This window comes from Carlito syrichta, unplaced genomic scaffold (assembly GCF_000164805.1).
Source record: "Carlito syrichta isolate Samal-C Ts95f unplaced genomic scaffold, Tarsius_syrichta-2.0.1 Scaffold308188, whole genome shotgun sequence".
Taxonomy (NCBI): Eukaryota; Metazoa; Chordata; class Mammalia; order Primates; family Tarsiidae; genus Carlito; species Carlito syrichta.
In genome coordinates this window covers 90,173-108,473 of record NW_007252284.1, presented here as the reverse complement: position 1 = coordinate 108,473, position 18,301 = coordinate 90,173, and the positions used below count along the sequence as shown (strand labels likewise).

Genomic DNA, 18,301 nt, shown 5'->3' with positions numbered 1-18,301 from the left:
TCTGCTGATCTCTGGAATTAAAAAAGAACCAGAGAAAGAACAGTAGCAGTGGAATTGCTTCTGTGGCCCAACTCTGTTCACTGGAGTCTGAGCATCATCTTTGGGCAAAAGCTTTCTTTCATAGCCCTGAGAAGAACAGAAACTGAATTCAAGATACAACATGAGGACTAGGAAGCTTCAGAACACTGCTTGCCCTTTTCAGCTCATCTTTATTAATATTCTTTAAACACACAGGTAATGAGAAAGTGCAAACACAGCCCCCTCTAGCTGCAGCAGACAGAAAGCCAAGAAAAGACTGCATGTCATGCCATCCTATTATAATAACAGATTAAAAGGGCACAAACAGGGTACTAATTAGCAGTCATAAAAACTCAAGGCTCCAGATGGTTCATTTTCATATCTGGGCAGTAAAAGTGCCACGTGCACAGATAACATGGAAGTAAAATACCGGGGTGCAATTGCCCAGAGCTTAGACAGTATCAGCTGGGGGAGGGTAGGGGCAGTTGGATCCAGCATCACAACCTACACCCTAAAGAAACCAAAGGCATCCAGGTGACTGCCCAAGAATTAACAATCAGCCAACCCAGAGAGAGGCAAGTGCTTCCTAACGCAGCAAGGGACAGCGGAAGACCTTGCCAACTTCTGATTGATCGTCTTCAAGTCCCTCTCTCTGAGATGTATTCCTGCCCATGGTCTCTTCCTGCATTTTATGCAGAAGGCTACTTCTGAGAAATGAGAGGATTTTATTAGCATGCAGGGGCCAAAGTTTCGCCTGAAGGAGAGACACCTTCATCAATAAAATCTTTTTTGATTAAATTCAGTCTTTCTTCTTGGGTCTGCTCAGAGCTAGGAAAATAAGCTGGGTGTGCTTTCTAACTTTTATCCCCAATTTGTTCCCTGAGGATTTCAAGGATTCTGTTGCCATCAGGACAATCTGTAAGAAGAAAGAAAAGAGTGTTGCTTCTTTAACAAGTTGCCTCTTGATAAATTCATACCCAGTAATTCAGGCTTGGACATTCACTATACTGAGTTAGCTAGCCTGGTCAAGTGGCTAGGCATTCTAGATTAACTAGTTAATCTATAATTTTCGAAGTGGCTGCATGTAGCATATATGGGGAACTACCTTTTTAATAAGAAGTTAAACATTTTTAATAAGGAGAAGAATGTGTCTACACTGCATGTGAAACTGAAGTTAAGCAAACTTCTTTGAGTGTTTTAACCAACACGATAGCTAAAAGGCCAAAATTGGAGGCAAAGCTATGACACAAATGAATTATACAATGATCACAATCATATTCATTTTATTCTCAACATTATAATAAAGACTACACATTATATAACGGTCTATATTCTATTCATTGTACAGTGAAGTATCTAGAGAAAAAATCAAGACCCTTCTGTTTTAAACACCGGCTCCCCATTAGAAAAGAGATTATCTATATTTATTTATTTTGCTTGAGGGATCTGGGCAAATATAACTGGGATGAAACTGGATCCTAATCTCCATACTACCAGTGATTTGGTTTGTCTGATATGACCATTTGAAAGACTCCGTTGGTCTTTGTGTTTCCCATCTTAGTTTGTTTTATGCTACTATAACAGAATACCCGAGACTGGATATGTATAATAAGCAGGAATTTCTTTGGCTCACAGTTCTGGAGGCTAAGAAGACCAAGATTGAGGCCCTTAACATCCGGTAAGGGCCTTTCTTGCAGTGTCATAACAGAGTGAAGGGTATCACATGAGCATGAGAAATCATAAGAAGGGGCTAAACTTTCTTTTATAACAAACCTACTCCCTTGATAATGACATTAATTAATTAGAGTTCTCATGACCTAATTACCTCTTCAAGGTCCCACCTCTTGACACTGTTACAATGGGGATTAAGTTTCCAACACATGAATGCTAGGGAACACATTCAAACCATGCTAGTCTTATAAATACCCTTTGTCTTAATTGTCCCCACTGCCTAGGATAATATCCAAAGATAGTCAACAATGCTTGAGCACTGGTCAGTCACATGGGGCTGGATATCAGGCATCAGCACCCAGTCCAGCATTTCTGGTGCATACTGCTGTATAGCCATCCAGCCCCTGCTGTTTCAGTGGTTCTAATGATAATATGGATCTCCTCCCCAAAATTTGCCTTCTTAACTGGATGCATAAAAGGACAATTCATGAATCCCTAATAGCGATAATTTCAGCATATGTTCCATGGGCCATTAGGAAAGTGATTCTCAGACTGAATGAAGCCTGTCCACACCCTCAAACAAAACCACGAGGATGAAGCAATTAGCATATACCTTGACTCACTGGGTAGCCATGGTCATCTGCATTCTCTAGAAAAACACATCCTCCTCATAACAGAGACTGCTGCCTTTGTCCTGCTCTTTCTCAAAGAGATGCTGAAAGGTCAAATAAAAGACACTGAAGTGTGCTTTGAATGCTTCCAAAAAATACTTTCAAATCCTAAGTCATAATTGCTAATAAATGGTTTCTTTCTTACATAAGGGTTAAAGGAATTTTAATACATGCATTCGTTGGTGCTCATTAAGAAGACACTAATTCTTCATGGGTTCATAAGCACATACATAACTGAGAATAATTTGCAGCAACACTGTAGTAATGAATGTAAAATCCTAATGAGAGAACATACATTGGCTGGAAAAGTGTGTTGTTCTTTTCTGCTTTCCTTTATTTTGTTAAAGATATTGTATTGAGTTTTCTTCAGAGGGTTTATTAGGGCCTGTTTAATATTATCTCTCTTTCATGTGAAAACTTGTCTTAGAATCTTAAGCAAAGATTTAGGCTTTCAATGAAAATGTTATTAAAAAAATAATATCTAAATGGTGCTCAAAATATCACATTATAGCAAATCAACAGCACTGTCATAAGGTACAAAGATGGGATGATATTAAATACCAGAGAGCTCAGTCTGATCTAACAATAATTTCATTATTTCCAAATACAAAATTAACTTTGTTGAGAGGGTGAAGGCTAAAGGGTTCTAAATGTCTCATTTGGTCTAAGCAAGGGGTGCCCAACCTTTTGGCTTCCCTGGGCCACATTAAGTAAACTTTTGGCTTCCCTATGCTGCATCAAGTAAAGAGGAATTGTCTTGGGCTGCACATAAATTATATAATTTATAATTATACCGCTAGTGCATATACATAGTAATACTTGTTTTATTTTTATAATTAAAATAATTATAAAGTTTAGAGAAATGAGGACAATATAAAACTAGTGAGAAATTTGACCTTGTTTTTATAAAACTAATCTATCGATGTGTGGTTTGATGGAAGTGGTCACAATTCTCAGTGAGTTCTCAAAGTACTCATCAGAAATGTCAGTTTGAATTTTGCTCTTCGTGTGCTTCATAATTGAAAACAGCTCCTCACAAGTGTGCTGCCAAAAAGTGATGTCATGAATAAAGTGTGGTTATGAACTCCAAAAATGGAACTATGCATGGGGTCATGAAGAAAATAAATGCTAAAAAACACATGATGCTAAAAGATTTCATGGGGCCACATTACCAACTATCCTGGGCAACATGAGGCCCACGGGCTATGGGTTGGATGTGTCTGGTCTAAACAGATGGTTTCCCTGTGGGTATTCCATTGAGAAAATCAGGTCTGAGTTCTTGGTGGTCTCTACAACTGGTTCCCCCCTTTCCAGATTCTTCATGTTAGGATGACCATAAATACAGGATGGCCTGAGCGTTGCTCTGGGACTCTTTTTCAGATTGCCTAGAAGATCAACCATTGGAATAGTAATGGGCTGCCCGTGAGCCTTCTCACTTCTACCTCATGGAGGGATTCAAGGAGAAGCGGGGCTTAGGGTCCCTGGATACCCAATGCTGCCTCCGTTCATTTCTTGTTGGAGAAGTTATGAAGTTCATCTTTTTAGGTGCCCAAGACAAAATGGCTATGTGAATTCATATACAAAATGGGAACCAATTTAATCATTGCCTTTTATTACTCTGAAATTATCCAAACCAGTTTATGCATCTTAGCAGTATTAAATCATTATTTCTTAAGTATGATCTTTGAAATATTATTACCATAGAACTGCTCTGAAAAGAAAAGAAGGAAGGGACAGGGGAGGGAGGGAATATCATAGTTAAAAGTTCTTTTGGAAATGTTGCTTATTACATCCCTTCCGGGAAGTTCATGAAGAAGCTAAGGTCAGAGAAGTTCTGCAATTAAGAACAGTTTTTAACTTTGCTTAGCTGAGCATTTTTCAATGTCACATACCATAGAATTTTCTTCATGTTTTCCTCCTCTCTCCATCTGCTATCATTCTGAAGAATACAGAGCACACTCTTGGGAAGTGATCACCTAAGTTAATCAGCACCAGCACCCTGCACTAGGTGGCTACTATCAATTTTGATTTAATTACACAAGCTTGCACTCAGCATTTATCCCCCATAAGGTCAGAATAAGGGTTACGTACTCTTCAAGGGTAGGTTCCCAAATTGTTAGGACATGTGCCAACCCCTCCAAGGACTTACCTAATTTCCCAAGGCCTGAAATTCTGTGGGTTAAACATTTCTAACTTGTCCTTCTAGATGTCCAGGTGAGGTCAACGCTGGCAGGCAAAATGCCAGAAACCAGGGAGACTAAATACGAGTAAGGCATGGCCTCTGCCCTCAGGGAGGCCACTATGACAGGGTCATAGACAACTAACTGCAAATTGTGAATGCATAAGGAAAAGGGGGAGGTATGTTCTGCGTGAGGGGCAAAGAAAGATTGGTAAAGATAATGACTTCTGAACTAGGCTCAGTGCCAGGCAGAAGAGGGCAGATGGGGAAGCAACCTGAGAAGTACTGAGGCTGCAAATGTGTGGGAGACAGCTTTTCTAAGTTGGTCATCCTTTAGTATCACAGACAATGGTATGACAGGCAAATCTTAGCCATTTCCTGAAGACCAGGAAGACACTGTGTCCATACTGCATCCCTCACTGGATGGAAGTTCTGGAGTGGGCCTCTCTGTGTCTCCCAGCAGCAGGTGTGCCATAAGGGCCCTCCCATTGATGGGCACCAGCATAGGGATATGCACTTGTGCCCTTGCCTTATGAAACAAATGGGTCCTTAAAAATGGGATATTCATGGATGTCTTGTAAGTAAAATCATTTTACATGACTATAAGGAATGATCCTTACAGTAAAGACTTTGGGGAGCAAGGAATCCACACGCCCTTTGAGATTTCTGTTTAGATTTTTCTAAAGAGTTGCTTTTAGGGGACTCCTGAACTTAGAGAAATGCTAGAAAGCAGACATAGAAGAACTCTGCTGTCTCTAAAGTAAAGAGAAAAAGATGAGAGTAAACTAAAAAGCTGCAGATGCCAGTGAACAATGATTTGATGTGAAATCATAGTCCCATCCATAGCTTGATTTAGCCAAATCCATATCTTCTGGGATCCTTGATTTATCTGGAGGCTCTGCCTGTCCTAAATAGTGACTCTATCACATACAAACTGAAAAACAACGAGAGAGAGGAACCAGCAGATTTTTACTTCATCAAGAGGCACATAGCTGGTCAAACAGGCAGGATTGTTGGACCACAACAAAGGAGCTTTGAGCCTCCTAAGAAAACTGACAAATTTCCCTCTGGAGTCCAATTTTCAGCCTCAGCACCACTTTGCCATGATGACTTGTCTCCTGTCTCTATTGCCTAATCGTTCTCCACACCAAGAAGTACAGTCAAGCCGGGCTTGGTGGCTCAGCCTGTCATCCCAGCACTTTGGGAGGCTGAGGTGTTGGATTGCCTGAGCCCGCGGGTTCAAGACTCGCCTGGGCAGCGAGACCTCATCTCTACAATAAATCAAAAAATCAGCCGGGCATGGTAGCGTATGCCTGTAATTCCGGCTACTTGGAAGGCTGAGGTGGAAGGATCACCGGAGCCCAGCAGGTCGAGGTTGCGGTGGCCAGGAGCGGCCACTGCACTCCAGTCTGGGTGGCAGAGTGAGTCAAAAAAAAAAAAAAAAAAAAAAGTATAGTCAGAGAGATTAAAATAACCATCAACAAAAGTTTGGTAATTAGCCATCTTCTTAAACACAGTTCTGGTCAGCAAGATTGATAGGTCCTTTTGGTCATTAACAATCTATTTAAGAACCATAAACTTAAAGTCATCACTTTCCCAAGTGTTATTGTTTAAGAGGTTAGAAGGCAGATTATACTTAGAGTTAGGAGCTGAAAAATTAGGCCAGAATGTGAAAAGCAAGATTTACAAAGTAATATTCCTTGGAGAATGCTGTGGACCTATATGAAATTAGGGTATTATTGGAATGTGTTTAATCACTCCTTTAAAGGAAAACAAATCTTAATTAATGTCCTATGCCATTGCAGTATAACTAAGGAGGAAGTGAGAAATCCCTGAAGATAAAACCCAGACCAAAATCAAGACTTTGTTTAAAATGAACACCAAATCAAAGACAGGATATTCTTTTTGGCCATATTTGGGTACCCTGACAACATCCCTAAAAAGTGTTTTCAAATTTCATATATATATATGAAAATATATATGAAAACTTTTAAGCTAATCATAACCCCATATTTAAAAATCCAAATCACTCATAGACACAGTCATTATGACATATTGTATTTTAAAACTATATCTATTAAATCCATAATTATATAGTCAGTTGTGTTGATCAGTGAAGAATACTATCTTTATGCCCCACATTTTGGCATAACACTTTACTTGATCAAAGCATGTTGTTGGTCCAGTTGTTTTAGGAGCCTGGGGCCATTCAAAGGGAAAGTGAGCTAATTCCTTCCACAGGCCTGTTTAGCAGTAGCACAGAGAAGCAATCCCAGGCTTCAAGGTGTCAACTGGTGATTCAGCCCAGGGCCATTGTACCAATAGTCCAATAAAGAGCAAAAAGGCAAGAATAAACAGGAAGTGTGTCTCCCTTTAGCTTTCATGTTTTAGACTGTTACTATACAAGGGCTCTTTCCAATCAAGAAGAAAATAATATAAGATGAACTGAATTAGTGTAGTAAACTAAACTGGGTTTTGTGTGCTGTAATATGAGACAAAGATCCTTAGACTTGATCCTCAAGAGTATCTCCCACTAATAAGAAAATAGGGGAATGTCCTAAAGGTGAAAGTCTGGGTCCAGCAATATGGCAACATCACAAGTTTGCTGAACAACACTTTCACAAAGGAAGGGTATCTTATCTGCCTTTGTAAAAGGAAAATAAAGCAAGACAGCATAACAATACTAGCTCCACTGATTAAAGTTCAGAGGAGCCTGAAAAGTTACTTATGAGATACAGTTGAACCATTTTCCTTTTCCCTGCAGGCTTACTGTATATTAACTCCCATTTGTAGCCCCATGTTTTGCCTCAGAATAACTCACAGCCTGACACTTGACTAGGAAGAAGAATTAGGTATTGATAGACAATAGTTTTCATCTCAAATGCTATCTCTGATCAACTAGCAGTAGCCTGTGTTGAGGAGTCTAATTCCATATCTGAACTCAGTGGAAAAGAGCAACATGGCCAATTAACAATGTCTGGAGAGGCAACTTAGTAAAGAAACAAAGAGCATGTATTCTGAAGATACTCCAAAGTTTGAATCCCAGCCCTATTCCTTACCAGCAGGAAAATATATTTAATCTAAATTTACCATATATAAAATGATAAAAGAAACAATACCGATTATAATAAGATTATTATAAGCATTAAGTAAATATTATAGATAAAGCAACTTTCACAATGTCTAGCACATAACTTTTACTTACTAAACATTAGCATCATTGCTAACAGGACTAGTCCTCATTGTTGCTTACTGGCATTGCAAAGTAGAGTGGTGGTTTGTCTTTTGCCTGTCAAGCTGTCTATGCTCTAGAAGCTTCTCTGTAACCCAAATGTAGAACAGACAATACCATACCTGGAAATTAAGGTGGCAGTGGAAGAGTGGATCAGGTCAAATCTGTATAATTCTTCATATGATTAAATAAACGAATTTGATAGAATCTTCCTTCAAAATGCCACATGTAATGACAGTGTTGCAATATCTTTGGACTGTGAAAGATCAAAAAGTCCTTCAATGACTCATATTTTCAGGGCATTGTGAAGTGATCAAAATTGGTACATTCTTGACTTAAAGCAATCACTTGGCCTTTTCCAAGTTTTCCAGACTACTGATAACATGTAATCCCACACCTCCTATTTTCAACCAAACTGAATAAAAGATCAAAGGAAAGTTTTGGTTCCATCCCAAGTATTACAAGCTGCTTTCACATATTGAAAGTTTGGCTCTAGCACTAATAGGCAAGAAAACGCTTTCAAACCTGGCAGGTGATGAGAACAGACTTCAGAACTTGGCTACACTAGGGCTTCGGTAGGTGTTGAGAACAGCCTTCAGAACTTGGTTACACCATCATCAGGCATCAGGGGTTGGAATTCGAGCAGAGGTTCTCAACTGGTGGCAATTTTATCCCACAGGGGACATCTGACAATGTTTGGAGACATTTTTGGTTGTCACAAGTGGGTGGGAGTTGTTTCTGGCATCTAGTGGGTAGAAATGTTGGATGCTGTAAAACATCCTACTATGCACTGTCAAAACTCAGACTTTTCTGTCCAAAATATTAATAGTGCCAAGCTGATTACATTTGGATTAGCATGAAACAAAGATCAGTGGGGACTCATTTGCATCATGTTTTCCTCAATATACTGAAAGCTCCATTTAAGTAGGGACCATTGTATCCTCAGTGCCTAGCATAGTGCCTAGTACTTAACAGGGGCTCTACTGAGTTTTGTAGATTGAACACACTATAATAGTAGAAATCATTGCAGGCCACCATTTGTCTTTACAGCAGAGCAAATACTTCCTTGCCATCAAAGTCATCAAGTAAGGCAAAAAGAGAAGACATAGCTGAACATGGCTTTGCTTATTTGGGCACCTAGCACATTCAACACCTCTAATAAATCTATCCCACCTCCTGCATCCCTATCTTCACTACAGCAGTAACGGATGCCACATCTAGAACCTAACGGTAAGTTATATCACCTCCACCACCAAAATATTTCTAGAATCCACTCACTTCTCTCCAATCATCATCAACATCTCCGACAGGTCACCCTGCTTTTGTTCTTGACTTCCAATTTACATTATCCTCGTAATAATCATGTGTGCTTTTAAAGGCACTAATTGTATCACATCGCTGTTGTGTTCAAAACCTGCTAAAGTCCTCACTGTGGCATAAACCGCCTTTTAAAATTAGCACCTGCCCATCTCTTTGCACTTCAATTGTAGTGGTCATCTTCCTATTTAACCAACACGTTCAGTTACTTCTCCCCTCACAGCCTCTGCACTGGCCTGGGAATGCTCTTGCTCCAGACACTTATGTGGCTAGCACCTTTACATCATTCAGAGATCAGTTTAAAGTTAACCCATCAGATTATTTTCTGACTACACATGATTTAAAAGTTGCCCTCTCTACCTCTTTAATCAGGCATATTACTGTGTTTTACTGTCTTCAAATTATAGACACAATCCAAGAGTTTATTCTCTATTTGCTCATTTTTACTTGTACAATGGCCATCCCTCCCTGGCTAGAGAATCAGCTCTGTGAGGGCAGGGAACCTGATTGTCTTCTTCCCTGCTGTACCCCAAACACAGTGTCTGGCACAAGGTAAGGGGTCAATATATATCTGATCAATGAATACTTCTCTGAAGAATAAATGAATGGATGTGTAAATGAACTATTAAAAGAAAAAAAAGACAACATCTGAAAGAAAATGTGCATAAACTCACTTGTAAAAGTGTTTCCTAGAATTCCCAAATTACATTCCAAATAGCATCCTGTGTGTTTAACTGAGATAAATCCAACATAAGACTAATCACATAAGAATAATAGAGAGAAGTGGTTAATGTTCATCAACCACCAAATGTAACTCAGAAATTAAATGAACAATTTATTAGTATATTTCTTCCTCATTCTTTTTGCGAGCACTAAATTGAAATTCATCCTATATTTTAAAATCTCTTACAAGTGAAGAGACAATGAAATAATGAAATAATTTTAATAATTCTCAGTACATAACCATAGCAATGATTTCATAAGTTTCCAAATATGGTTCAGCAGTGTGGACCAGCATGGTGTGAAAATAAATTTAAATCTACTTTCCTTTTATAACTTTTGTTACTGTGAAAAAATATCATTAAAATATTTAATATTCACAGGCAGAATCTGTGGCAAAACTCTGAGTATGCCATCCCTTGCAGAAACCTGGAACATACACAAGTGTAATGTTGCTTTTTTTGGACCAAGCTCTATATCTGCATGCATGTCAGCTATGAAGAAAAGAAGCCAGAAATATGGTAGCAGTGATGGGGAGGGTGTGCGGAGGGGAGAATAGAGAGTCAAGCAAAGTCAGGGTTGAGAACAGTGCTTAATCAACACACGCAGTTCCTCCTGCTCTGCCTCCTTGCCCAGCTTTCCAGCTGCAGTTGTTGTCACTCCAGCAGTACCCCTCAAAACTTGCAATATTCTGAACTTCTTATAGTCTTGGGGTGTCTGTGCCCTTAGTTCCACCACACATCAGTTTAGTCCAACAAAGCTTTCTGCAAAGATAAAAATGAACTAATTCTGCACTGTCTGTTGCTTCTGTACTAGAGAAAGTGAATGTTCCATTTTACTTAATTTCAATTAAATTTAGCCACACATGACAGGTGGCTATCATATTGTACAGCACAGCTCTAGATCCATTCCCTCTTGGTCTTGCACACTCCTGCTCATTCTTCAAAGCCCAACTCAAATGTCCTCTCCTCCAGAACCCCTTTCCTATTCTTGTTCCCTCTGTAGCAAGTTGCATTACTTGATGATATCCATTTATCACACTCTATTATAATTATTTTATGACATGTTGGTCCTCCCCACTAGACCAAGAATCTCTCAAGGGGAGAGACTCATTTCTAAGTGAGCCTGGCTCATTTCTAAATCCTTAGTTCAGTGCTTGGCACATGAGAATTGTTTGCACATACATTTGGATGCTCAAGTGATAATGAGACCATCTTTAGATACGAACAAATATCAGCACTGCTTCCCAGAAATGTTCTTCCCTGGGGAAGGTTTTACTGCCTTTACAAAGTCCACTTGTATACCTAATCCTGAATTGTACCCCACATCTTTAAAATAAAAATAAACATTTTTTTAAAGAAAAAGAAGTTATAAACCAGATACAGTTTGAGCAAAATGCTAATCCAAATCTAAAATGCTCCAAAATACAAAATTTTTTGAGCCCCCGAATGACACCACAAGTGGAAAATTCCACACCTGACATCGTGTGATGGGTCACAGTCAAAACACAGTCAAACTTAGCTTCATACACAAAATTATTAAAAATATTGCATAAAATTATCTTCAGTCTATGTGTATACAGTGTATAGAAAACATAGATGAATTTTGTATTTAGGCTTGTATCCCATTCCCAAGTTATCTCATAATGTATAAGCAAATATTTCAAAATCCAAAAACATCTGAAATCTGAAATACTTTTAGTACCAAGCATTTCAGATAAGGGATACTCAACCTGTAGAACCTTTAGTATTTTGCCACCTAGATTTTTTTTTTAATGGGAATGGCTTGCTAATGTTAAAAATAGATTTCCAATATTTCTGAAACAATTATTAGATCTGGCAACTTTAATCCCATATCAGGGCTTAGCAATAATGAACCAGAATGGAACATGCAGCTGCATCTTTTAGATAATAAATATACTCTACAGAGTCCTTTTTCTTACTTTTAGCCCACTTTAATCATTTACAGTCTCTATTTTTCTTCTGTAGCCATTTGACCTTACAACCCCAGACAATGAATGAAGAGCCAGGAAGTTCAAGTTCAGACACTGATTTCTCACTCACAATAGTAAAATAACAATAGAACCAACAATAGTAGCAACACCACCACCAATAATAATGGCTATTGATATTTATTGAGCACCACACACAAGTCATTCTACTAGTGTGTAACATTCTTAGTTTCATTTTATCAATGAGGATACTGAGACTCTGAGGGGTAACACTGAGAATCAGCAGAAAAATCTGCCCCTCACCAGAGTCCATGTTGCCATTTCTTCATTACAAAACCACCTTCTCCCTTACCCCTCCATGACCCTCCTAGCCTGAGTTTAGACCCCAGACATGATTCAAAGTGAGACCTTAGGCAAGTGACATAACCCCTCATTTGTTCCTCCATGAAAAATAAAATGCAGAAATAAGAGCTGACATAACCTCCAGAAGCATATGAGATGATAAAGGTGAAACACTGAACTTCTTAGACAGTTTCACAAGTGGAATATTATTTCATCTGAGTAAAGAGAGTATGGCTTGGGGAAGACCAACATACCTAGAGTGGGGAGGCAGGGAAAGGGTTGAGCCGTTTAAAGAAAACAATGGCTCCTATTAGCACCCAGCTTCAAAGAGAGAAGGTCATCTAAACAGAGACTGTCTCAGTGTAACCAATAAAAATGTGGTTCCTTGAAGGTTGCCTGTAGCTTTGGACCAGTTAGGTGATGTTGAAAGGATACACTCAATAAAGGGTTTAAGAAACAATTGTCATTGACCTAGCATGCTGCCAGGCCAGGAATTGGCAAACATTTTCTGTAAAGAACCAGTTTATTAAATATTTTAGGCTTTGCAGGCCATATGTAAACAAATGAACATGACTGCATTTCAATAAAACTTTATTTACAAAACCAGGCTGGGGCAGACTGGCATAGTTTTCCAGCCCCTGTGCTAGGCACCATGGGAAGAGAACTGAGGCTCAGCAGAAGCCACTCTGCCTGTTATTCACAGTCGCATCTGGCATAATCACAGGGACAATATATGACATTGTCAATTGGATTTGCCTCTCTGGGTAATTGCAACCTTCTTAGGTAAAGGTCTGGCAGCAAGAATGACTTAAGCCACAGGCTGTCCTGGTGACTCCAGTTCCAGATTAACACCACAGGGCATGAGCAGAGGGACTCTCTGCTTTTATCCAGTAAACATCCCTCCCAGCAGCTGTGCAGGCCTGCCACAAAACAGGTAAGGCTACGTGGCCTTCAACTCTGTGATGTATTAGCTCCTCTGACTAAATCAAAGTCCACAGATGACAGGCCTGCAATACTTAAGAAGTTGCCAAGCAAGGATACTTAGATTTATTACTCTTGGATAAAACCAAGTGCCTCTCTTCCTCTTGTACCCTCTTTGACTCAACCTAGGTGCCACCCTTGGTGCCACCTTACACTGAGCTGTCTGCTGTGCTTGAACCACCCATGTCTTATTACCATGTATATGTACCAAGACTGGGGGTGGCTTCTCTCTTTGCCCACATTATTTGAAGTCTGTGCAGTCCTTCTCTGATGTGATAACTTAGAGGTTGGTTGCATTTCTTCCAAGTGTATAAACAACCGAATGGAAAGACACAATCATTTAATTAGTGTTTTGTCTGTTAACCTAATATTTCATTGTCTTTATGCTTTTGACCGTGGTTTCATTTAACCAATTTTCCTTCACAGTATTTTTTTTTTTGGAATTGGGGTCTCACTCTGTTTCCCAGACTGGAGTCCAGTGGTGTGATCACAGCTCACCGCAGCCTCAACTTCCTTCCACCTCAGCCACTCAAGTAGCTGGGACAATAGGCTCACGCCACCATGTCCAGCTAATTTTTTTATTTTTCTGTAGTGATGAGGTCTCACTATGTGGCCTAGAATGGTCTCAAACTCCTGGGCTCAAGCAATCCTTCTGCCTGGGCCTCCCAAAGTGCTAGTATTAAAGGCATAAGCCACTGCACCTGACCCCTTCACACTAGTAAGTCTGCCAATTTCTAAACTACTGCTTGAACTTTAATATTCTAATATTTTTGATTGTCATTTTTTACTCTTTGCTGCTTTACTTTCTGAATGAAACTGTGAGGAATATGAGAGTGAGCAGGGTAGTTAGAAAAATCCTGTGCTCAGGGCCAGGAAACTAGAGTTCCAGCTTTGGCTGGCCCTTCCAATCTGTGGGACCCTGGGCAAATGAGTGAACATTTTGAATATCAATTTCTTTACCTGGAAGGTGAAGTGAAGTAAATCAATCTCAGAGAGATATTGCAAGAGTTACATGAGTTAAATATGAAATATTTCTCTTCTAACTCTGCTGGAGTCCAGCTCCAGGAGAGAGTCAGGGCTTGAGATGGGGAAATCGGGAAGTGGCGAAAAAGAAAAAACGAAAACGACAGATATCCTCTTCCTGGGGAGAGCTCAAGACTCTGCCAATTTTTATTCAATTCTTACAAGCTTATATAGTTTTTTTACTGACCCCCCCAACCACAAAATGCTACACATTAAATGTTTACATCATGTTTTTTCTTTTGTTTATGGGGAAGTTGACCTTTATAAGTTTCATTTTGTTCCTTCCTGCTACTGGTGGTGTAACAAAATACCAGCTGCCAAGAATTTATCAGCCACATCCTGTGACCTATGGCCAACTGAATCTCTTCCCTTCGCTATTCTATTTCTTTTCCTTTACTAATCTATTTTCTTAATTCTACCCTTATATATACTTTTAGCAGCAATATATTGACTTGTTTTTTCTTTTATATAACCACCCTTATCTTACTCACTATGAATTCTTAATGCTCTATTTTAAAAAAAATTTAACTTTCTTAATTCTAATTGCCTTATCTATATTACTTGCTATTTTCTTAACACCTATTTTACATTTTATATTTCTAAACAAAACTTATGTCTAAATCTACACTTATATATGAAACTAATCTTACTTCTAATCCTAGATGTATTTAATTTTAAACCTACATTAAGTGTGTATAATTTTAAGTTTACCTTAAAACTTAATTATTTCCTATTCCTTCTATTACTTATATTTAACTAATACCTACATCTATAATAAACATTTATTTTTTAATTATAACTGTTATTTATTTAATTCTAATCCTTACTTTAATTTTAACCCTCTTTTTAATTAAACTATAATATTTCTTAAATCAAAAGGCATGTCTGTGACTTGTTTTTCCCGAAAACACCTGTTTTTTGGAGATACTTTGTCTCAGTTTCTCACTTCCTCATCAATCACAACTGTCAATGTTGTTGCTTATAAAGGGTATGAGGAAGTACTTGTTTTTCCTTTTTAGCTAAAGGTTTCAAAATTTGCATTCTCTTGTCCCCTCAGGGGGGAAATTTTTGCTGTTGAGCCTTTTTTACATTTCTATACATAGGTTTACTGCTAATTCCACATCCTTGCACATTCTAGCTAATTGTTTTCTTTATCAAGGGAAGTGTTTTTCAAGCCTAAGCACGCATTCCTTTAAGGCCAAAAGGAGTCCTTCAGTAGGATCCATGGGGCACTACCTCCATCATGGTCGCTTCCCACTGGGGCTCTGCTCCCAGTCAGCATTTTTCCCATTTTCGGGTAACCTCCATTTTGCCTCTTTAGGGGTTGCGGCTTCCGGCATAACTCAATAATAAAAACAACACAAATAACTCAACTTAAAAAATAGGCAAAGAATCTGAGTAGATATTTCTCTAAGGAAGCTACGCAAATGTCCAACAGATATGTGAAAAGATGTTCAACATCATTCATTACCTGTCAGAGATGGCTAACCCAATAGAAACCACAATCAGATACTACTTCAAGCTTACTAGGATGACTGTAATTAAAAAATTAGAAAATTTAAAATAAAAAAAGTAAAAAAAAAAAATAGAAAGCGTTCGTGAGGATATGGAGAAATTGGAATCTTTTTACACCATTGGTAAGAATGTAAAATAGTGTAGTTGCCTTGGAAAATAGTCTGGCAGTATCTTAAAAGGTTAAACATAGAGTTATCTTATAACTCAGCAATCCCACTCCTAGGATTGTAACCAAGAGGAATGAAAACATATGTCCACACAAACACTTGTATAGTAATAGCAGCATTCATAGCAACATTATTCATAAGAGGCAAAGATGGGAACAAACTCAAATGTCTATCAAATAAGGAATGGATAAACAAAACATGGGTTAATCATACAATAGAATATTATATGGCAATAAAAAGAAGTTTCTACACAGCAAAGGAAACAATCAACAAAATAAAGAGGCAACCTACAGAATGGGAGAACACATTTGTAAACCATATATCAGATAAGGGAATAATATTTTAAATATACAAGGAACTCACTCAACTCAATAGCAAAAATCCTCCCAAATTACCTGATTTTAAAAATGGGCAAAGGACCTGAATAGACATTTTTCCAAGGAAGACAAACAAATGGTCAACAGGTTTATGAAAAATGCTCAACGAGCCGGTCTCGGTGGCTCAGCCTGTAATCCCGTGCCTTTGGGAGGCTGAGGTGAGTGGATTGCCTGAGCCCGTGGGTTTGAGATCTGCCTGGGCAGTGAGATCTCATCTCTACAATAAATCAAAAAATCAGCCAGGCATGGTAGCGCATGCCTATAATTCCGGCTACTTGGAAGACTGAGGCGGAAGGATTGCCGGAGTCCAGCAGGTCGAGGCTGTGGTGGCCAGGAGCGACCACTGCACTCCAGTCTGGGCAACAGAGTGAGACTCCAACTCAAAAAAAAAAAAAATGCTCAACATTGTTAATCATCAGAGAAATGCAAATCCAAATGACAATGAGGTATCCCCTCACACCTGTCAGGATGGCTATTATCAAAAAGTCAAAAGGAAACAAGTGTTGGTAAGGATTTATAGAAAAGGGTTAGTAGGAATGTAAATTTGTGCAGTCATTACAGAAAATAGCACAGAAGTTCCTCAAAAAATTAAAAATAGAATTACCATACAATCTAGCAATCCTACTCCTGGGTATATAGCCAAAGGAAGCAAAATCCCTATTCCAAAGACATATCTGCATTCTCATGTTCATTGTAGCATTATTCATAACAGTCAAGACATGGAACCAACCTAAGTGTCCACTGACACATGACAAATCAAATATGATGTATATGTCAATATTGGCTATTATTTGCCTTTACAAAGAAGGAAATACTGTCATTTGTGACAATATGGATAAACTTAGACGACACTATGTGAAGTGAAATAAGCCAGACATAGAAAGATAAATGATGCATGATTTTACTTATACATGTAAACTAAAATAATCAAGTTGCTAGAAACAGAGAGTAGAATGATAGTTACCAAGGGCTTAGGATGGATGCAGAATTTTAGTTTTAGATAAGTTTTGGAGATTTAGTGTACAGTACAGTGACTGAAGTTAATAATAGTGTATTGTATACTTGGAATTTGCTAAGAGAGTGGATCTTACCTGCTCTCACCAGACACACAAAAGGTAACTATGTGAATTGATATATATGTTATTTATCTTGATTGCGGTAATCATATTGCAATATATACATAGATCAAATCATCACATGATATATCTTTTTTTTTATTTTTTGAGTTGGAGTCTCACTCCATCACCCAGGCTGGAGTGCAGTGGCATGCTCACAGTCACCCCAGCGTCCACCCACTGGGTTCCAGTGATCCTTCCTTCCGCCTCAGCCTTCCAAGTAGCTGGAACTACAGGCGTTTACTACCATGCTTGTCTAATTATTTTTTATCTATTGTTGAGATGAGGTCTTGCCAAGTTGCCCGGGCTGGTCTCGAACCTGTGGGCTCAGGAGTCCACTCACCTTGGCCTACCAAAGTGCTGGAATCACAGGCTGAGGCACCGAGCCTGGCCTTTTTTTTTTTTTTTTTTGAGTTGGAGTCTCATTCTGTCACCCAGGCTGGAGTGTAGTGGCACACTCATGGCCACCGCAGCATTGACCTGGGACTCCAGTGATCCTTCCACCTCAGTCTTCGAAGTAGCTGGAACTACAGGTGTGTGCTACCATGCCCGGCTAATTTTTTGATTTATCCTAGGGAGAATGTCTTACCATGTTGCCCAGGTTGGTCTTGAACCCAAGTGGTTAGGCAATCCTCTCACCTCGGCCTCCCAAAGTGCTGGGATTACAGGCTTGAGCCACCGTACCTGGTCTGATATATCTTAAATACTGTATATACAATTTTTGTCATATCTAATAAAGCTATTAAAAAAGAAAGAAATGCTGATATATGCCACAAGAAGGATGAATGTTGAAACCATTATGCTAAGTGAAAGAGATAGATACACCACCATCTAACATATAATACTATTAACATGAAATGTCCATAACAGGAAGACTCATAGAGACAGAAAGCAGATTAGTGGCTACCAGAGGCCAGGGAAGGGGGAGAAGTGGGGAGAGAGTATTAATGGGCACAGAGTTTCTTTTGGGGGGTAATAAAAATGTTCTAGAATTAGTGGTGATGGTTACATGATTCTTTGAA

The 18,301-nt window shown here is 38.9% G+C and overlaps 1 long non-coding RNA gene across 1 annotated transcript in view; it reads right to left on the bottom strand.

The window, feature by feature from the left end:
* LOC110596295 overlaps positions 1 to 18,301 on the bottom strand; it is a 173,864-nt gene that overhangs the window by 135,627 nt on the left and 19,936 nt on the right. The gene's annotated exons all lie outside the window — the stretch shown is intronic.